This window comes from Myodes glareolus, chromosome 21 (assembly GCF_982192425.1).
Source record: "Myodes glareolus chromosome 21, mMyoGla1.1, whole genome shotgun sequence".
NCBI lineage: Eukaryota > Metazoa > Chordata > Mammalia > Rodentia > Cricetidae > Myodes > Myodes glareolus.
Window position 1 is genome coordinate 37064494 of NC_142046.1, and position 22765 is coordinate 37087258.

General features: G+C 38.5%; 1 protein-coding gene and 1 pseudogene across 6 annotated transcripts in view; one reads left to right on the forward strand and one right to left on the reverse strand.

Annotated features, from left to right (window-relative positions):
- Positions 1-236: 236 nt before the first annotated feature.
- LOC148118713 (large ribosomal subunit protein eL29 pseudogene) lies at positions 237-838 on the reverse strand (annotated as a pseudogene).
- Positions 839-5211: 4373 nt separating this feature from the next.
- Positions 5212-22765, forward strand: part of Galnt13 (polypeptide N-acetylgalactosaminyltransferase 13) — a 560713-nt gene continuing 543159 nt past the window's right edge. For 2 of the 6 annotated variants that reach the window (XM_085681123.2, XM_085681120.2), the window contains exon 1: positions 5215-5532. The gene's annotated coding sequence lies outside the window, so the exon portion shown is untranslated. Of the gene's footprint in view, positions 5533-22765 lie in introns of all 6 variants that reach the window. The other 4 variants (XM_085681125.2, XM_085681124.2, XM_085681127.2 and 1 more) reach the window with 3 other exon arrangements.

The window sequence follows — 22765 nt, forward strand, 5'->3', positions numbered from 1 at the left end:
GCTCCACAAATAATGGACACATTTTTAGTTGCACACTTAAATAATTCTTTTTGGAACCCTTGGTAAGTTCTCTTAAACAGAGGTTATGTATTAAAAGACTCTGAAAACATGAGATCATACTATGTGACAACTTCTAATAAACAAGATGATTAGTATTTCATGACATGTCTAGGAACCACTAACAGTACACTAGCTGCAAAGTTCATCTCATCACTTGTTTTTTTTTTTTTAATTGATCTTGCCTCAAGTTTATTTGTAAAAACAGCATAAGGTCCTGATCATCTGCAAATACTGTGTAGATATTCACACCAGTCCATCTGTCTTCACATTGGCAGACTGAGACCTTTTTTATGGGTCCTTCACAGGGGCCTGGGCACCTTTGGGAGCCTGAGCTGCAGCTGAGGCCTCTGCCTTGGCTTGAACCTTGGGTTTTGTTTTTTGGAGCCTACGACCCCTGGCCATATAGCTTCTAATCCGCTTCCCAAGCTTGGGGTGAGCAATCAACGCGAGCCGGGTGAGTTTGCGGGTGGGGCCCTTTGGCACCTTGGGCTTCACCACCTTGGGCTTCACCAGGGCCTTGATGGCCTCTGCTCGGGCACTCATGGCCTTTGCATTATTCGCCTGTATCTTCTTCAGGCCTTTCTTGTTGTGCTTCTTGGCAAAGCGCATGTTCCTCAGGAACTTGGGGTCGACCCCCTTGAGAGATTCGTATCTTTGTGACCGCGGTTTCTTGATGCCATTTCTGTGCCATTTCCGGGACTGGTTGTGTGTGGTGTGGTTCTTGGACTTGGCCATGGCTGGACGGTAACTGGCGGCCCCCAAAACGCCTCTCATCACTTGTTTTACAATTCTTCAAGAATCTACTGCTACTTCATATAAACCCATAGTTGTTCATTTTTATGACATATTTTTCAAGCTGTAACATTCATGAAAGTATTGACATGTTTTAAATCATTCTAATATTCTAACTGTCTAAGAAGTAGTTGCCATATTGTAAGAAATCTGTGTATAATTATTGAGCAAATAGCTACATTAAACTTCCATCAGGCTTGTCCTTATTTCCTTATTAATCTTCCACACTTACCCAGTGTTAAGTTCATAATAAATATCTTAGTTAAATTTTTATTGTTGTGATAAGATACCACAAGGGCAACTTTAGAAGGAAGGGTTTATTTGGGCTTTACAATTGAGGAGGGTTGAAATCAACGACCATCATTGCAAGGAGCATGGCAGCAGGCAGTCAGACATGGCACTGGAGCCATTGCTGAGAACAAACATGAGGTAGAAAGAACCGAGAAAGGCATTGGGTTTTGAAAATTCAAAACTTGCATTTCAGTGACAACTTTTCTACCATGTTGCACTTTTTAATCTTTCCCAAACAGTTCCACCAGTTGGAACTCATGTAGTAAAAATTTTAAGCACATGGGGAGGGGCTTTCTTATTCAAACCACTACAGTAAGTATTACAGAAAAAAAAAATGACCCCAGGTTATAAAATCTCATATAGAGCTGTAATGTTTTGAATGAAATAGTCTCAGGTATCTGAATTCTTGCTCCCTCACAGGTTACATTATTTTTACAGGTGTGGATAGCTTTAAGACCTGTGGTCCTACTGCAGGAAGAGTGTCACTGGGAACAGACTTTGAGGGTTCCGAAGTCTTGCATAATTTCCAGTGCTCTCTCTGTTTTCTGTTCTGTTGTGTGGGGAGGTAAGACCTCAGCTCTGAGTTTCCATGTCTAGATGTCATGCCTGCCTCCTGCCACATTCCCCTGTTGTGATGATAATGAACTTTAGCCCTCCAGAAGTGTAAGTCTCCAATATACCCTTCCTTCTAAAAGTTGCCTTAGACATGGTGTTCTATCACAGCAATAGAAAATTAACTAATTCAAGAGAATTATAGAAATTTTATTTTATTACTTAGAAGTACTGAGAAATTCCTAACATTTAAAATTAAAAATACTAGATGTCCATTTTATAATGCACAGTTCTTTCTGTTTTTTTTTTTTTGATGATGACTTTTCTGTTCTCGCAGTCATATAATCTTGTATAGTTAGAGTGTTATAACCTTTTTTCCTTTATTCCTAATTATTTCCCAATTTTTGGCAACTTAATTTCAGCAACACACTAACTCATACATTGCTTCCCATTTTAATAAGCCTTGGTTATTCACAGAATGTGCTACTGTAGGTTTTAATTCCCTATCATTGGCTTTGCTTTGTTTCTCAAAGTAGTAACAATGTCGTATAGTCAATTAATAGTAAAATACTGACCATTCTCATTATTTAAACAAATTTCTGCAATATTGTCTCTTTTATTTAAGATAATTTTCTATATTTACATTTCAAAAACTTTGCATTGTGAGCTTTTACTACTTTCAAACTATTCATTTAAATTTCAATGTTCAATCTGCTTGTGAGGTAAACAATGATGTTGAAATCTATTTTCATTTATGTAACCTTAAATGAATTTCACAAATTGCTACAAAAGAGATTCTTGGTTTGTGTCACGATTCCCTCTATAGATATTTCTGGATCATCTGCAAAAAATGTACACAATGTATGCCATTTTTATCTCCAAATATTCCATTATTTTTATTTTTAAAAGGTTTTAAAAATAATTTAAATTATGGGAATGGGCATGTATGGGGGTATAAGCACAGGTGGCCTAGAAAGCCAGAAATTTCTGGTGATTTGGAGCTCCTGTTAGGTTGTGCTTAAGACTGTGAGACAGCTAAGTGAACACTAGGAACTGAACTCAGGTCCCCCAGAAGAGCAATATATTCTTTTTACTACTGAGCCACCTCTCCAGCCTTTCTTGACTTTCAGAACTTGGAAGTCCTCTATTTTATTCTTATTTGGTATGGAATATCTCCTTAACTTTTCAGGGACCTTCATCACAGTGGCAGTTCTCAAAGTTTTGGTTTTGTCATGTCAGGTCTGGAGCTTGAAATAAACTATGTTACTTTGTTCTTCTGTGCATCAGGTCACAAGGTTTGGGTATTATTTTGCGATTCTAACTTTGTTCACTTGGAGAAATGGGATGTCCAGATTTATTCACTGCAAGGAAATTTTTTATCTTATTGTAATTAAGAATCCATATTAGGATACAAACATAGCCTTAAAGGCTTCTCATTCTCCTATACAATATTTCTTTGCAGTTTCCCTATCAAGACATAGACTAATTAAGCTGAGCCTGCCCAGGAAAAAAAAAAAGCCTTGACAAACCAGAGAACTTGGAGATATTACAGATGTTTATTGTTTTAGGCCACTAACTCTTCAGATAATGTGTTATGCAGCAAAAACTAATAATTTCTAGAAGACACGTTGGGACTACATAAATACCAGTTACATATATAAGTTTTGCCAACTAGATTTATGAATCTTGTCCGAGTTAAGTATTATTACAGAGACTGTGAAATGGCATTGCTTCTTTTTACAGTGATGACAAATGCTAAGGTGGGGGCTATAATGTCTCTCAAGGACACACATGAGGGTAAGTTATTGTCCCAGTATTTGAACAGTAATCTTCTATTTGTTGGTCTATGGCATTTCTCATGTCACAGAGGTAAACGGCCTGATATCAGCATTTGGAAGTCACAAGTCCGCATAACAGAGAGCATAATAGAGACCAATTCTTGAGACTACTTGCGTTAGCAGTGGAACCTTGTGTCCTATCACATATACTTAAAGTGCCTGTGTTGAATGTTGCAGATCTAATGCTACATTTTCTTTTGAGACAGGGATTGCTGTGCTGTCCTGGCTTGTTTTGAACAGCTGGGTTCAAGTCATCTTCCTGCCTTGGCTTCTCTAGTAGCTAGAATTGTGGACTGATATTTCATATTAATAGTGATGTGATATGACAATATAGAAGAAGCGTTTAATGTTGTTAACAGACTAATTTAGATTTATAATTAATTCATGAAAAGATGCAAAGCTACGTCTCTAGAAATTGCTACTCCTGAGTATAATCAAGAACATCATCGACACACTACGTTATAATTAATAGCATTACATGTTTGTACAATATGACTCTTAATACTTTTGAAGTAGCTGTCGCATCCTTCCCTAATGTTCCAAATAAGTCATGCCACATAAGAATACTGTAAGAAGAAATTGCCCTTTTCACCTCTTTTTAAAAATAAAATTAACAAGCAAATAAACCTGGCCAACATCAATGGTCAAAGTAGTGACTGAAAACCCAAGCAGGTCTTTCAACCCGGCAAACCCAGTTTTCCTCAGACCCCCACATGGCAGCGAGGAATAGGCTTCCAGGGAATCTTTCAGATTCTAATCTTTGAGTATTTGATCTGTGCCTTGTGCCAGACACTGTTCTAAAATGCTACATATATTTTAACGCCGTTTAGAGCAGCGGATCTTCTGTTACATTACACTACACATTAATTTAGCTATTCAAGCTTTCTGATACTTAGAGGTGTGGGCGAGATTGTGTGTGTGCGTGCGTGGGTGGTCGACTACACCTTCCCGAAGAATAAAGAAATTCAAAGCCCCACTTTTTCCTTGTCCCCCACTCCACCTTAAAGATTACAAGAGAGTGCTCACTCTGCAATTGAGTTCTTTTACAGATCGCTGGGGGGCAGTGAACCCTAGGATCCTACTAGGGAGTCTAAGCCTTAAAGAACAAGAGGCCAAAGTGTGTCCATCTTTCCTGCTTCAGAGCCCAAGCCTTAAGTTCCTGGCAGCATCTCTCTACCAGAGAGCTGACCACCAGGGTGCGGTTTATGGAACTTTCCCCGAGGGCAGTCCCCAGGTCCCTGGTATCCCTCTCCAAGGTTGGCTGGCTCACCGGCAAGCATGGGGCACCGCAGTTGGGCTTTGCGCCTGGAGCGGGGTGCGGGGTCGGGGGAGAGTCAGAGCTAGCAGGGATGGGCACACACTCTCCGGGGCTAGGAGCTAGGAGCGGACCCCACAGTTGCTCTTGGGGGCCGTGCCTAGCAAGTATCGCGGGACTTGTGCGCCTCGCAGGAGCCGCGGCTCCGGGAGCAGCTGGAGCGCGCTCGGGTGCTCAGCTCCCCAGCCCGGGGAGGAGCGGGAGCCGGGCGGGAGGAGGGCCGGGGTGCTGGTTACGTAAATGATCCTAGCCCAGTGACAGGCCTCCGGGCTGGGGCTGCGGGAGGGGGAGGGCCCGGCAGAGGGGGGCGGGGGCCAAGTGACCAGGCGGCGGCGGTGGCAGGCGGCTCTGTCGAGGTGACAATGTGCTAGGAGCCCCGCTCCGTCTCCTGCTCCTCCTCGGCCTGGGCGCCCCCTGGTCGCGCTTGCCGAGCTTCACGGCCGCTCGTCGCGCTATGTGGGAGCGTCTCCGGCGCTGGCCGAGGCCGGGGCCGCCTTGTTCTGCTCGCCGCCGCGAAGGAGAAGTGTGAAGAGAGACGCGGGCGGGAGCCCGGGCTGCGAGCGGTGCGGGTTCCAGGTGAGCACCGCTCTCGGCGCAGCTGGCCGCCGGCAAATCTCGGTCTTGACAGCATCCCAAGCGCGGACCGCCGAGCTCTCACCGCGGGATCCTCAGCCACCAGACCAGGTCTCATTCTCTCTCTCTCTTGCTCTCTCTCCCGGTTTGGGACGGCCCCTTTCGGACTGCTGGAGAGTCCGGCTGGGCGTTGCAAAGTCCCGCCGTGAGTGACAATGCTCAGAACCTCAACCCGACAGGGGCAGGGGGAGCGCGTGGACCTGGAGAGTCTGTCTCCCGGGTCCTCTGTGCACGCACGCCCGCGGCGACTTGCAGGTGCGGCGGTAGGATGGGAAGCTCGCAACTTTCTGCAGCCACCAGCCCTCCGCTAAGCTTTTTCTGCTACTACCCTCTGAGCTGGCGCGTGTTGGTCCTCATCCACGCCCTGGGGGCGCTCTCCGTTGCCTTAGAGTCTCTTGCTAGGCAACTTTCTTTCCCAGTTGCGGACACCCCAGGGTGCTATGTTGCCGGTGCTACTACTCATGACACCAGGCACGCTCGCTCTGGCACTTGAATGTCTTCCTTGACAGAAAACTCTTTCTGTCTATGTTCTAGTCTCCTCAGTCTCTTATTTTCCCCCGCGTATGTCTATCTCTGACTCATTTTGTAGATCTGATTTTCTTTCTGGCTTTTGGTCCCCTTGTATTCCTCCTTGTGTCTGTTTCTCTTTCATTCTATTTGCTCTGGTCTTTCTTTGAGCCAGACTACGTCTCTGCTGTACTGTTTGTTTCATGTGTCTCTCTTGCACACTTTCCCCTTTTCTCTCTTTCTCCTCCTTTTCCCTGTCTCTTTCCTAGCTCCCAATTCCCCGATTCATAGGTGCTTTTTTTCCTCTGGAAGCCCCCAGATGCATACCCACCCACCCCCATTACTCTGCGCCCATAGGAAGGCGGGAGTGCAGCAGCCTTCCTGCATCTGGGCTGCCTTGGAGCTGAATGAGGGGCTCAGGGACCAGAATGGAGGGTGTCGCTCCAGCCTCCCCACCCGGGGTCCAAGGACACAGCACTACAGGAACCCAGCTGCTGAGGCTTCAGGTCTGCCCAGCCAATGGTGTGTGAGAATGAGAATCCCCCCGTGTCTTGACTGTGGTTAGTTGAATTCCCAGGTGCAGAATCTTCATTTCCAGCTTTACTGATAGCTACGGGATAAGAGTCAGTAGGTGGGCAAACATAGAATCTTTGGAATGCAGGCAAGGCAAATGTCAAAAGGGTGGACGCTCTCATGTAGAGGTATTGGAGCAGGTGAAGGTAGCTCTGCCTCATCTGTTTCACACTCAGCCTTTAGGAGAGCAGAGTCCCCTTGAGATGCGCCACGCCACCCTCTCTTACCAGAAAAGCCTGATTTATTTGCAGGATTAAGGGTACTTGACCACTCCTATGACGTTTTTTCCTTGGGATCCTAAGGTTTTCACGAATTTGTTGCTCAAAATCTCTCAATCTCTCTCTCTCTCTCTCTCTCTCTCTCTCTCTCTCTCTTTCTCTCTGTCTCTGTCTCTGTCTCTGTCTCTCTCTCTCTCTCTCTCTCACACACACACACACACACACACACACACACACAGACGCGCGCGCCTTTATGTGTTTGTGTTCATGTCCTCTAGTGTTAAAATAAACCTGCTTGTTGTTCTGGTCTTCACTTTGGACTTCTCACCTCCAGGGGTCTTTCTCTCTTTGTCACTCCATTCTTTCCCTTTCCTCATTGACTTTTGCAACTGCATTACAAATCAATTCCTTCCTGGTCTCTGCAAAGTCTTCCTCTGCTGCAGATTTAGAATCTTTATACTGAAACACTCTTTTTATTGACTTCAGAGATCGACAGATGTCCACAGCCTAATTCAGGTTTTGAAGGTTTAAGAAACATGTATTTTCCCTTTATGATTTGCCATAAACCAGGACTTCTCAGCTCCCTTTTTGCCCTGATTATCAGGATTCCATGGAGAATTTTTGTTGTTGTTGAGAATTGAGAATTGCAGGCTGCTCATGCATGTTTAAACATATGCTTTGAATTATTTTCTTTGTTGGACATCCTATGTGTCAGACCAGTTTTCCAGGAAAAGGAAAGGAATCTTCTCCTAAGCAATTACAGGGTGTTGCCAGTGTACATTAGGTCAGACACAGAAAGTCTCAAGTGGAACTGGATGTTGTCCCAGATATGTAGACTCTCACTCTCCAGGAGTGTGGAAAAGCAAGTATTTGGAAACTTGGTTAATGGATTAGAGTGCAGGTCACGTTAAGATTCTATGTCACCCAGTTATGCTAATGGACCGTCATACTTGAAATGAAATTTACTTCTGCATTTTTGTTTCTGTTAGTCTTCTGGAAGGGAGAGTTGAACACTAAGAAGTGAGGGTGTGGGTTCAGAATTTTCTGCTTCTTTCTTGCTCATCCTAATGCAAGCTTTTACCTCTCTCTGCAAGTCATTAACTTGGTAGATACTGTGATGAAGTTAGAGGTTCTGAGGGGTGTCATTCAACCTTCCTATCTAAAAGTGAAATAAGATGTGACATCACTTTGGGTGATTGTGTTCATTGTTTTTGAGGTGAAAGTTCTTTAATGTAAAGAGCAGAGGTATCAGTTTAAAGTATTTGGGAGCTACAGATTAATCTGAATGCCGAATAATCACTTACCTTAAATAGTTTATAGATTCCTTGCTGCTTCAAGTGTCTCTGAGAGGTGTGATGCTACGAGCTTATGGGTATTTTGCAGACTGATTGAATGGTGAACTTTCATAGTTCTTTCTTAATGCCATACTCACCACCACTTCAAACAATAAACCACCATTTCTATGCAGAAGCATGTTTAAACATTTGTGCCTTAAAATATGACTTGTAAATTACTTGATGCTATCTTCTACCCTAATTTGTGTTTAAACACAACAAGGACAACAAAAATGGAAATTCTGGCATTGGTTGAGAAGCTTTCTAATTTCTTATCTATTTGCCCAATTAACTGTTAAACTTCATGTGAATTCATTTCAGGTTAAGCAGTTTTATCAGAATGGAATGCATTTCATCTGGCAATGCTTGCTTTTACAAGTGATATTTGCAGCATGAACATTTCTTTCTATTCAGTATTCTTAAAGTGAGATGACTTATTTGGTACTGTGAGCTTATGAAAATGTGGACATTTTAGGAATAATGAAAGTAGAAGCAATAAATAAGTGTTTTTAGTTTTTAAAATTGGACAAATAGTTCTAGAAGAAACAAATTGAGAGCAAGGCACTAGTAGAATTAAATCTCATTATGTAAAGAAAGTGATAATCCTGTTTCTGATAGATGGTCATTGTGTTTATGGATATAGACAGTTCTTAGAGCTGTGTCTTTTGATGGATTTGCCTTGGTAGCTATAATGCTCTAAGTTACAACTCTGATAGTAACACAGTGTTGACTGTGACTTCCAGTATCACCTTCTTGGGGTTGTGTATCTGTCAGTGGGAAAGTGTAGACATCTTAAATCTAATGGGATCTGACAGGATCATTAAGTTTGAATGACTGTGTGCCTACTTATCAAAGAATTTCAGCTAGACTTTGCTTCTAATTTGTCTTTCTGTTTTTGTTATCAGAAAGAACACCACGATACAGAAAATAGTTAACTATATGTACTAAATTGATTGAAGAAACTCTATAATGACTTTTCTTAAAGCAACATTCTACCTAACCAAATGGCACACACATATACATAAAATACAGCTACATTATGCCATTGCATAATTTGATGAAATGTGCTTTTAATAAATTAGATTTTTATTTACAATTCTTATCTTAGGGCCTTTTTAATAAATTAGATTTCTACTTGCAATTCTTATCTTCAGGTATGGTTTTTAATTAAAATCTTGTGATAAAATCTGAAGAATTTAGGTTTCCATTGTGAAATGGAATTCAAAACATTTTGGGAAATGGCTATCTATGTCAATTTAGTAATAGCTGGCCATTTATGTGCAACATTATAAGTTATCTGAGAGCTAAAAATATAAATTAAAGTTTATACATTTGCCTTTCTTTCTTCTTTATTCATATTTAGGCCCAAGTCTGTGTTTTCAGTGTGTATAGTAATGTATTTAATTGTTCTTACCTTTTTTTGGCTAGGGACGCATGACAGGTGGCTAATGAAATCTTCATGATTTTAACAAATGTCTGCTCTAATGTCACTATGGCCATTTATTTATGTATTTAATTTATTCATTTATTTTGTTTTCTTTCTGGATTTCACAGTGCTTTTGGGACATGCTTTTTTAAGTTTAAATTCTTTTAAAAGTTATTACAGATCCTTTGATAGGCCTAAAACAATAATTGTAGAAGTGCTTTTCCTTTAAGAATGCAGCATTACTCAACTGTTATCATGTGTAGTCTTGACAGACCACCAAGAGACCTTACTACCTATCTTTCTGTATTCAGTTATTCTCACAACACAACTCAACTCAGTTTCAAAGTATCTGCTGCTTACAGTATTTCCATGTTAGTGATTAATGCCCCCAAGATAGCTTATAACAGGCTGCAAAGGGCAGTGACTAACACATACATAAGAATATTTTCAATTACGTCCTGTTATTTGAGATAAAATATCTACATTAAATGCTCAGGCTTTCTTTAATGAAAAATTATTTGTTTTTAGATGTGTGTATATGTGTGTTGTGTGTAGGCATGTGCACACATAACTAGATAGGAATGAGTGGCTCCTTTGTTGTAGTTAACCATAAGCCAGTGTCACCAACATAGTATTCATGCATGTCCTGGGACAAGAACCCTGTGTGGCAAGCACCAAAGAACATGTTGCTTGAACTTTGTCCTCCAACTTCCACATAAGGATTGTGACTGAAATTATAGGAATCAGTTTGCCTGCCAGAGTTCAGAAGAGGGTGTCAGATCCGCTAGAGCTGGAGTCACAGGTGTCTATGTGATATCTGATGTGGATCTGGGAATGGAACTTGGGTTTTCTGCTAGAGCAAAAAGTGCTTTTAACCTAGGAGCCATCTTCAGGCCCTCAGACCTTTTCATTTGTCTCTTTTTTTGTTCTCTTTTTAAATTAATTTTAATTTATTTTTTAATTTTATTTTACATTTCACTCACAGTTCTCCCTCCCACTCCTCCTTCTGTTTCCACTTCTTCCTGTTTAGCCTACCTCCCATCCACTTCTCTCAATGGGTAAGGGCTCCAATGAGGAATTAACAAATTGGCACGTTAAATTGGTACGAACCAAGCCCCGCCCCCCTGCATTAAGGCTGAGCATGGCATTGCACCATGGGGAATAGACTTCAACAAGTTAGCTCATGCACAAGGGATAGAGCCTGGTCCTACTGCCAGGGGCCCCTTAGATAGTCCTAGCTTCACTACTGTCTCCCACATATGGAGAGTCTAGTTCGATCCCATGGAGGCTCCAAAGCAGTGGGTCTTGAGTTCATGATTTTCCACGAGCTTGGTTCAGCTGTCTCTATTGATTTCTCCATCATGATCTTGACCTCCCTTGCTGTAATATCCCCTTCCCTTTCTCTTCAACTGGGTTTCTGGAGCTGGGCCTAGTGCTTGTGCATTCCTGGGAATTTTCCTAGCACCAGGTTTCTCCCTACCTCATGGTGGTTCTCTCTATCAAGATATCTCTTTCATTGCTCTCCTACCTCATCCCTCCCCTCCTTAACCATCCTGTTGCTTCCCTTTTTATTTCTTTAATTCTTAAGGAAGTGATCATTGTGTGCATGGTTGGGAGCTGTCCAAGGTATATGCTTTCAGGATTTTAACACCGTAGAGAATTAACTGGGATTGTTTCCTTAGTTAGATTACATTGCATTGTCACCAAATCTTATTCGAATTTATGTAGAACATTAAAGGCAGAGTGTTATTAACCTGTTCATCACCTTCTGAACATAATACTAAGGGCGAGAAGACACAGCAAACAGAAAGAATTTAAATACAATCCTACCAAATCAAAACCATCCAAATAATATCACATAGTTGTAATTGTCAACTTTGCCTCTTGTCTTATATTAATTATCCTGTTTCTATAAGCAATCCATGTATTTTTGCTATTAATAAATGGGGTTTGATCATAAGAGGATGATTATGCTGCTTCTTGTAGATCTGAAGCATTATGACTGATTTAATTTCTTTCTAAGGGTTTATTATATAATTAGTTTCATATAAAGAGGATGAGATTTATGTGACTATCAAGAAGAGAACCCTTAGTTTCAAGAAAGAAAATTTAAACAACAAAACTACATGAAACACATCCTCTCCAATTTATCTTTTTTAAAATTTATTTATTTATTTATTTATTTATTATGTATGCAATAGTTTGTCTGTCTATATTCCTGCAAGCCAGAAAGAGGTCACCAGACCTCACTATAGATGGTTGCGAGCCACCATGTGGTTGCTGGGAATTGAACTAAGGACCTTTGGAAGAGCAGGCAATGCTCTTAACCTGAGCCATCTCTCCAGCCTCCAACTTATCTAAGGAACAATTAAAAGTGGTAAATTGAGTTATAGTTGATAAAATTGCAGAAAATTATTACATGCATAGATTGTATTCAGAATATGGTAAGGAAATACCTGGTAGGGTTTTTTTTTTTAACATATTGCATCATTGTAACAGTCATATAAGGATGGGCTGACTAGAATCTCATAGCTAATCTGTGTTAGGGCTAAGAATGACATCCATTATTCCTGTCTCAGATTGACATTTTCATTAATAAAAATATAATGTCAACTCCATGCGATCTTTTCTTTTGCATGGTAAAAATAATTTAAAACTTTCACTTATATTATAATCACTTAGTAATGGTGGACATTTTAACACCAACTTAGAGAAAAGAATTGAATACTAAAGAATAGTTCTTTCACTTGAATAGATTTAGCTCCTTCTGCTTCTTTTTTGGCATTGCACTTTACTTTTTTAATTTAACTACTTTAGTTAATAGAGGGAAATTGATCACAGAACGTTTTATTCTCTGGATTGTTCTTGGAAAGTTTTATTAATCTGAGCCACAATCACATCCTGCTTCCCCAGGCACCCACATATTGGAGAGCAGCATGGTTACCATAACTGTGATTCAGTGGGGCATGGCACCTACAGCGTCTTCCATTTCCGTTTTGATTGTGAGACTGTGTAATAAAATGGAGACCCAGAGAAGATGGTAACAATTGATTTGGTCTCAGGTTCCCACACGTCTGACTGCAGAAATGACGGGAAGATGGAAATGCGTGGCTCCTTTGCAGTAGTTAGCTACAAGTGGGCATCACCAAGGTGATGTCAGTCTGTGTCCTGGGCAAACACAGAAGAATATGTTGCCAGAATTTTCCCTCTGTCTTCTACATTAGGACTGTTACTTATAACTTTAGGCATCATTTTTCTTCCTTTTCACTTGCGATGGGTTAAGAATGCCCATAAATAAGGTGTTTATATATAATGGAAGCAACTAAGACATAGCTTATTTTCCTAAATTACCTCTGACAAATTATTTAAATTACATTAGAATTTATTTATATTTATGAGAAAAGGTTGTGAAAACCATGCTGGATTTTCTGAAATGTTTTTTAATGAGCTATTCTATTATGATTTAATTTCAGCACTAATATATAATTACTTATATTGTAAAAGAAAAATTCCCTTACTTTTAATGACTCTTCTGACTTTTATTTCTTTGACCTTTTGGCAGTTCCTTATCAAATAAGAAGATAGCTTGTCACTGACCACAGTTCAGGTCTTACACTAAAGAATTTACACTTGCCTCTTGTTCTTTTAAATGCAAACACTGTACATATAATTTCTCAGAGTTACTTTTCTTTTTTTCCTGGAGTCCTCCCTTTCTATCCTTTTCTTCATGGCTCTCTCTACTTTAAATTATCTTCCTTCTATGCTTTGTAACTGCTCATGTAGCAGGGCTAAATTATAGACTGGCAATCTCCAGTCTGTTAAAAATCAAGTAAATAAAAAGCAGCTTCTGTTCATTTAATCATCCGGTCTCTGTGTAGGTACGAAACAGACTCGAGAGCTTTTGCATCTGGGTCATTTAACAGGAGGCTGGGGATGCTAAATTCACATCTCATTACCTTTTTCTACTTTTAGAATTCTGTACTTGGGCCCTGTGGTCACTTGGCATTTGGCTGGCTCATGGCTCTGGAGGAATGCTGTTATTTGTGGATATGCCAATTCCAACTGACACATGGCTCCCTATTTTCTTGGTCAGATTTTCGTTTTATAACAAACAATGTATATTTCATTACCAAGCGTAGATTATTGACTTCTTGTCAAAAATTCGTTATGATATTGATAGATTGTGATGCACACTTTTAATTATTTATGTTCTGTAGTCCCATCTACTTAAGAGACTAGATGCTATTTCCCCTACTTGAAATACTAAAACAGACATTTTGCCATAGATTTTAAAAGACTCTTCTCGTTGTGCCTAAGTTGAGATGAATTGTAGGTAATTGGATGGTGCAACTGAATTAGCACACTGAATTGTTAGTTATGAGACACTTCATTGGCTGTTGCTGGCCACAATGAGTCCATTTTACTCCTACAATACACACATTCTTATTATCCATGTAAGATTTTTATTGAAGTAGAATAGCAACACTTCCATTCCTTCTGTAAAGAAAAATAACCTCCACAAATGTAAGAGACTTGCAAACATCTCATTAAATAATTTGGAAATTTGGTGTTCTTTCTTTCAGTCATTTTTTTGGGGGGGATGTTAATCTGTTGTGGCCTTTTTCACTGAAAGGTCTGAGAATAAAATATTCTAGAAACATGAAGTCAGAGTAGCAACTTTACCATGTGTACCTTAAGATCATGGCAGATGTGCACTTATTATGAAAAATATCATTTCTGTTGTTTATGCATTGATAAACATCAGGGTATTAGTTTGTTCTTGGCCTTTCTTCATTTTGACATTTTAGGAGTAGTTTCATTACATTACTGAATGGGGTTTTGGGGGGTTGAGTCCTCAATTTAAGATGAGACCTTAAATTCTCATTCAATCAAGCATTGCATTAAAAGGCTGACAGGTGAAATGGTTATTAGTTTGGAGAAAAAGCAAGGAAGAGGTATCTGGGGAGCTTTGGGAGTGATCTGAAGTTGATGAATCTACTGTGCCAAAGATCTCTCAAGGCTCAATAATGTCATAAAAGGTAGGTTAGAAATAAGGCAAGAGGACTGAAAGAAATAATCAAATAATAGATGGACTCGCCTACCTTCTACTCACTAACTGCATTAATTATAAATACAACTGAGGCTAGATTTTCCCCTCCTTCTCACCAGATCACTCACCCCTCAAGATAAACTAATGAAATCCCATAAACTGTGAAGTAACAGTGTGCAATGAGGGTGGGTCTTAGGGTCATAGACAAGGCCCTGATAATTCTGACCCTGTAGCTCAAGGATCAGCTTTCAGATTATCTGAAAGCAAAGGGTTCAAGCCAGTCAAACAGAGTGACTGAGTGACCATCATTTTTTGTTCTTTGATTTTATTTTTTTTTTCCTCCTCTCTCTCTCTCTGTGTGTGTGTGTGAGAGAGGGGGGGGGGAGAGGAGAGAGAGGAGAGAGAGAGAGGAGAGAGAGAGAGAGAGAGAGAGAGAGGAGAGAGAGAGAGGAGAGAGAGAGAGAGGGAGAGAGAGAGAGAGAGAGAGAGAGAGAGGAGAGAGAGAGAGAGAGAGACTTAACTCTTGAACTTATCAAGGCTGGCCTCAGCCTTGCAGTAATCCTCTTGTCCTTATGCTTCAGTTCTTAAATGACAGAATGACAGACCTGAACAATCATATTAGCTTTTTCTTCCATTTTTTAATCTTAATTTTATTCTTAATTTTTTTATCAATGTATCTTGATACTATTTTCCCCTCTCCCAACTTCTCTCAGATTCTCCCAATCTTCCTCCTAACACAACTTTATGTTTTATTTCTTTAAAAGACAAAAACAACAAAAAGTTTGATGATGAAAATCAAAATAACCAAAGACTAATAAAAGAAAAAGTACCCCTCCCCCCAAAGTCCAGAAAACAAAACTTCCATGAAGATCATTTTGTTTTGGTCAACTCTTCCCAGGCACTGGGCCCGAGCGGAGTGTGCTTGACATACAGTAATATTACACTGAAGAAAATTGATTTCAGTAGGTATCAATTACATTTATTTATTTATTTATTTATTTTGGTTGTGATTGAGACCCAGTGTCCCCTTTTAGTATTGGGAACCTGACTGGCTTGGACCTAACAGCTATCAATGATCAACAGATAGTTTAGAAGTAATTATATATATACAGACATATATATATAATATATATATATATGTATATGTATAATATATATATACATATACAGTACAAAAAATTAAAAAGAAAGACCAAGCCAAAGGAAAAAGTGTAACTAACTGACCTTTTAAAATACTGAAAGTAAGAAAGTAAAATTTTGACATTTGAAACAATTCATGATCATTTACATTTATACACAAAACAAGGGGGTGATATAGAAATGAAGCAATAAGAAAATAAGAGAAGTAAGTAAGAAAAATAAATAAGTAAATAAAAACTTATAAAATTAAAATGAATATCTTCAAATTGACAGTTCTCCAAACTTGCTTAGAAAAACCTATAATTTCAAATACAGAAATTTCTTCAATAACAAAATCAACAAAATATGGAGAAAGTAAAATATAGTGAATCTTTTTAGAGTATGACTTCCTTACTCAAATTTGAGTATGAAAACACAAAGTAAACATCAAGTATGAATGAATCTAATTTCCCAAATTTCTTAAGCAAGATATTTGCAACGCAGAATTCCACAGCCTACTAAATATTAATACATGTGCAGAGTGGGCAAAGAGAGCATTTTGAGAAAATGTAAGATCAATTCATTATAAATCTAAGTTAGAGCTAAACAAAGGATATTGTTTTTTTGATACAACCATTCTTACAAAGTTAACTCCAGGTAAAAGCCAAATAAAGCCTAATAAAAGAGATAAACATGGTGTGACCTCAGTAAAGTCATCCTCAAAGCACTCAGTTCTTAGTGTTTCAATCTGGAGCAGGATGGGTACAGGAATAAGGGCTTTCGTTGGCAGTAAGATATTGGGAAACAATGACATGACAAATCATTTAACACTTAAGGCATTCTTGGAAGATACATTAAAAAAAGAATGATTGAAATCTCCAGAAGAAAATAGAACATACAAAAAGTGATTAAATAGCCATAGAATATTGATTGGCTCTGACATCGTCAGTGTTAATTAAATATAAGTGGTACTTCCCGATTTTCAACTTTTGCTTTATGTTCAGCTGCATAAACAGGAAGGCAATCATCACTTTAGAATGGAGTGGAACCACCATATTGAAAGTGTACATATAGATGTTGGAGAAAGGAGAATGGCTTGAAACAGATTACAGCTGCACAAATGAGATCTACTGGACGGATAGTGTGTGTAGTTAATAAAGGAAATAACAGTTTATGGCGTTATCCACAATGTTTGGAAGATAACAAATAGTGACTATAGGAGGGAAAGATGGCAAAATGGGGGGTGTTCCGAAATAATCAGATAATATTTGCAGTATTTTGGAAACTTTTTTGGGGGGGAGGGGACAAAGTTGTTCTCTTAATGTACACACGTGGGCATCATTTCTTATGCGCCGTCCAGATTGTCTCAAACTTCAGTCACTTTCTTGAGTCACTCAGATGCAGGATCATAGTCTGAATCTGAATTTTCCATTGTAGAGCAGATAAATATTTAAAGTGATTCCATCACAGTGATTCTGTTGAGTATGGAATGTGTCATATTAAAAAATATGAACTCTTGGGGCTGTTGTCACCAGATCTATTAATTGTCACTGGTTTTCTACTATATTATTGGCCTTAAAAAACAGCATTGGGTTCAAGTCCTGATAAAAATTATGGATGAACTCTCTAGAACGTTTCTGAGATATTTATTTATTCTTTTCAAGACAGATTTTCTCTGTGTAGCTACCCTGGATGTCCTAGAGTCCTGAAGTTCATTTTATAGATCAGATTGACCACAAACTCTCAGAGATCTGCCTGCCTCTGCCTCCCAAATGCTAGGATTAAAGGCGAGCACCACCACCATCTGACTTATTTTCTCATCTTTAATATGTTCTCATGTTCTAATGCCCAGTCTCAATTAGACTCTAATGTGCATCTATTTTGTGAAGCTGGATCTACCATTTTCACTGAGAATAAATTGCATATTTTCTAGATATGTTTAATTCTAAGACAAATTACCATCATTATAATTTCTAATTATTCTTTAGCATGAAGGTGGATGTTATTGCCTTGATAACATTGCACTGATAACAGTGACTTGATACTTTTTTTTTAACCTAACAGATTGCCTCGTATGTCAGACCCATGCATCTTTAGTTTCTTAATTGATAATAATCATTTTTCATATAGGGCTGCTTAATAGAATTTTTCATTAGTTATGGCTTTATTTACATATAATTAAAGGCAATTATCTTTATTTCTTTAAAAAACAAAGCACTTTTAATAAATCATTATTTAATGGATGTTTAACTTCTGTTTTTCTGACACTTTTTAAGCTCTTAACAATAATTTCAAACAACACTTTGAATTGGTTTCAGGATAGTACAGTAGAAATTTTCTAGTCACCTGAATTATTAAATTATTCTGGCTACTCTGATTATCCGATTTCTGCACATACTCACAGAAGGGTTGATGGATGAGGACGGCCATTTCTGTAGTACACAGATGTGAAGCTGTGACCATGTCAATTTGGCAGCTACTCTCCGAATTTTCACTGTCCTTATCATTTGGACTAATGCTTTGATTTTGTTGCTGATCAAAGAGAGTATTTTAAAGATGCCCTCGTCAGTCCTAATAGTGTGAGCATCCAGATGGCTCCCAGACCAAATTTCTAACCTGCAGGAAGTGCATGTTTGTGTCAATGTAATGCTTTAGCATTTTAAAACTATGAACAGTTCAGCCAACACACAAGCATACTGTTAGCAATTTATAGTGAGACCAAAATGGAAAGTGCAGAGAGACTGAATGGAATGAACAAATTATTTTTCTCCACACCTAGGAATAAACATTGCATGAAAAATATTATGTACACGCAAGAAAAAATTTAGCTTTAGTATAGTACTTTTGTTGCATCCTAGTATTTTATGATGTAACAGTGTAAGGAGAAAAACAAATGAACCATGAGACATATCGAAAGTCTGGTTCTTGTGTGGTTATAAACTTTGGGCCTCTGTAATGTCAGATTTTGAGATAATTACTTGGGGTGTCTAAAGGACCTTTGTTCTATTATCTCATGTAGTTTGATAAATCAGGAATACATTGAGTTTTCTATTAATGGTGAAATTCTTGGCAATTAAGCAAAACCTTTGAGCATAATGACTAATTGGTTTGAAGAAAATAAAATTCTGAAAGTCAAGCTAGGAGCAGCTGTAACAACAGTTAGTGGTAAGGACATGAATTGAAGACTGTGGCGTCTGGAATCTCACCAACACAACTGAAGATTTCTGAAATCAGACGACTAAGAGGATGACAAAGGACAGTGCTGTAGCTGGCATAAAATGCAGTCCAGGCACCGGTTTTCTCCTGAATGCTTTCTCTACCATTAACTCAGTACCCTCAGCGCTGTGAGATGTTTATTTTCACCTTCTTAATAACTGTGTTTGCAGTAGAGTTGAGGTGGCAGTGCACGTAATATATTAATAGCTGTGCTCTGCACACAATGAGTGCTCTGTCAGCGCACTGGTACCAGAGGCCGTCCTCGTCTACAGTCCTTCCCTGTCGTTTACTCTGACAGGTGCCCTGTAAATCTGACCCGCTTAATCAATGACTGAAATAAAGTTCTCAGACCTTATAGGTTCCGTGTCTGATGCTACTGCAAATTTGAGTCCTGTGTGACAATAGATAAATAGGAGTGAAATACAGGATTGAAGGCAAGGGAAATAAAAACAGTAAAGCTGTGTTAGTGGAATATTTAGAAATTTTATTGAGAAAGGAAGTGATGGTTTGAGGTCAAACAGGGATTCACATTGGAGTAAAGGCTAGACTATTTTACATGTTGCACATATGGTTGATACTGAAATGTCCTATGACACAAAATGTGTATTTACCTTGGAAATTATATTAAGGATGCTCATATTATTTGGAAACTTCCAAGGTCACTGCTGATTTGTGCTAGGCATACCTGGTTAAAATTGTCAGCCATCACCTCCTCATTTTTTCTTCCTATTAGTCTTGTATGGTATTGCTTTCTACTGTGGGTGATATTTTCAGAAATTTAAAGACAAAACTTTTTGTGTTTTGTCTTTGAGAAAAGAGTACGAATTCAAGACTTACAGTCATTCCAGTTTTCACCTGTGAATCAAGAAGATGAACCAGGTGTTTTCACTCTTCAGAGACACAGGCTTATTTTTCTGCATGTGATGTGGGCTTGTTTTTTTTAATATACTTGCAGGTGCTTAATTGTAGACTTTCTGTTTCTTTATCATAAAGTAAAGCATAATTTGAAATAACAAATTGAGATTCACTTGCCATTTAGAAATTCTAATTCTTTTTCTTATCACAGGAAGAAAATATGTTGTTTTGAGCAGAGATAGTTTGTTTCCTTCACAATAATTTGTGCAAATGATAATTATACATAAATTAATAAACTGCTGGTGGGAATCTAATGATGTTTCATGCTGTTTTTGATTTATTTCTAAATCATTTCCAGAATGTTGAAATGTAGCAGAACTAATTTTTAATATAACCTAAAACTATCTCAACTCCAAAAACACTTAATGAAGAATAGTATTTGGTAAACTAAACCAGTGAAGTAAGTTGCAATTTTTCTTTTTGAGTGTTTATGATGTATAGATTATTAAACATGTGTTAATCAATGTGGTGAAATCTTTCTACTCTAATTAATGAAATTATTTAAGTGACAATTTATTCTTTCTTATTGGTATTCAATTTGAAAATTTTTCTACTGTTGATGAAAAAAGTATTAAGTCCCCCGAGTTCCATTTCCCTCTGATTGTCTGCCATTTTGAAGTTTTGTGTTACCTTCCCAGATTTCAAAAGCTACTGAGAAAGCTTCATTGTAAGCTTCAGCAAGTTTGTGAAGAATTTCTACCTGGTAAATACTTGAAATCTGCTTTGTCTGGACACTTTGTGTGAGGTTAACCATTTTCAGCCAACGTTACATTAGACCCCAGACAGACAATTGATTCATCTTCTTGTATGGCTGAACTTGTCTGCCAAAATATTATACCTTCTGTAATAATTTCATATTGTGAAAAGCCTCTGAAAATTAACTATTAAAGTTCACTTTTGAATAGCTTTGTATAGTTTAGCACTGAGAACTTTGAAATTCGGAAATGTAAACAAAGTTCTTTGGAAGTTAGTAATACCAATAGTTTCTCCATTGTTAACACTTCAGGTCAACTAAGTAACAAGAGACTTTTCAGGGCATTTTGATCAGAACTAAAGCAAAGTCTATTGCTGTCTGATAAGGCAGAGTCAATTCTTTTCCCTTCCTTCCTCCATTACTTTCTTTCTCCCTTCTCTTCATCTCTCCATGCTTATATGTTTCTCCAAAGGGCATCTACTGTGTTTTTCCCATCTCCCTTGCCTTTTCTCCTCTCTTCTCTCCTAGCCTCTTTTTTTTCTATTTTTTTCTCCTCCTCACTCCTTCTTTCCTCCCTCCCTGCCTCCATTTATCCCTTCATTATTTCCTTCCTTCTTTCTTTTTGAAACAGGTTCCACTTTGTAAATCAGGTATGCTGTGACTATGTAGACCACACTGATCTATCATTCACAGATTCACAGAGGTCTGTCTGCCTTTGCTTCCTGAGTGATAGGATTCATGGTTTGTGCAAACATGTCAGGCTCTGTGGCTATTTGTAAGCATGGACTCCGTAATTTTGTGTTCAGGAACAGCTCAAGCTAAATATAAAGCATTTACCTAATTTATGATAATTCAGATATATTATTGACTTTCAGCTTTAGTAGATAGAGTTTGTTGTTATCTTACATTAGGCTAATTTGTTTTGTTTTGCCAACTAGATCCTTGGATTTTTTTTTGTTGTTGTTTCTCTTGTTGTTTGCTTTGTTTGTTTTATTTTGTTATTTTGAGACAGGGTCTCTCTACATAGCCCTGGCTATCCTGGAAATTTCTATTCCAGGCTTACCTCTGTTTCTCAATTGTTGGTATTAAAGGTATGTGCTTCCACACCTGGCCAACTCCTTTAAAAAACTTTGCTATGTAAGAACTTAGTTTAAGCAGTAATTTTCTTGTGGTGTTCATTTTAAACTGAAGTATTCATATGCATTATATAAGCACTCTAATATTGAGCTGTACCCTTAATCAAATAAATTTACATTGTGACCAAATTTTACTTTATAATTCTGATTTTTATGTTTTTGTTTGTTTTTCAAGACATGGTTTCTCAATAGCTTTGGAACCTGTCCTGGAACTAGCTCATGTAGACCATGCTGGCCTTGAACTCGTAGAACTCTGCCTGCCTCTGCCCTCAGAGTGCTGGGATTAAAAGCATGTGCCATCATTTTCCAGCTTAATTCTGATTTTTAAACAACTTCAAAGCTCTCATGTAACTTTTAGACCTTGCCGCAGAGTGATAAGGTCTTAAAATTTCCACTTAGTAATCAGATTTTCACTCTTTTGAGTAATTTTCTATGTTTGTATTGGAAAATCACACGTATCTATTACTTGCTGTGAAAATATTTTATTCCATGATTTTAATCATATTGTGTGTATTTGTCATTTTATTACAATTCTCTAAGTGCCCATGAACTTTTATTTGTTAAAGGACCTCATTTCAAAATGACCAGGGGTGTGAAATTATGGACCAATAAAATGTTGCCACATTTTAATAAATAAGAGGCTGCTCTTCAGTGGTGCATGAAATGGTTTCTGCTTAAGGAGTCAGTTATATACACATTGTGCTAATAAATCTAGTGAGAGGTGCGGGGATCTACTTTAGGGCCTATGCAAATGTGAGATCAGGTGCTTTCAAAATCTCATTAGGATATACTTATGAAATGGTTTTCAGCAACCAGTTCCCACTCCTGACATGCAGTGAATGAGTGCATTTGCAGTTTGTGAACTCTGGGATTCCACTAGGCAACAACCACCACCACCCATTTCCTCAGGTGTCTGCACTTCTGCTTGCCTTCCATCAAGTCTCTGGCTTCCAGAAGTCTCCTGTTACTGTAATGATGGTTTATTCTCATTTTTGCTTTTCTCCACATCTTACAATGAGCAGCATCTGTAGCACAGAGGTACTGTGTCCAATAGGACCAGCCATTCTTCATAGAAAAGCTGTTTTACTACTGACAG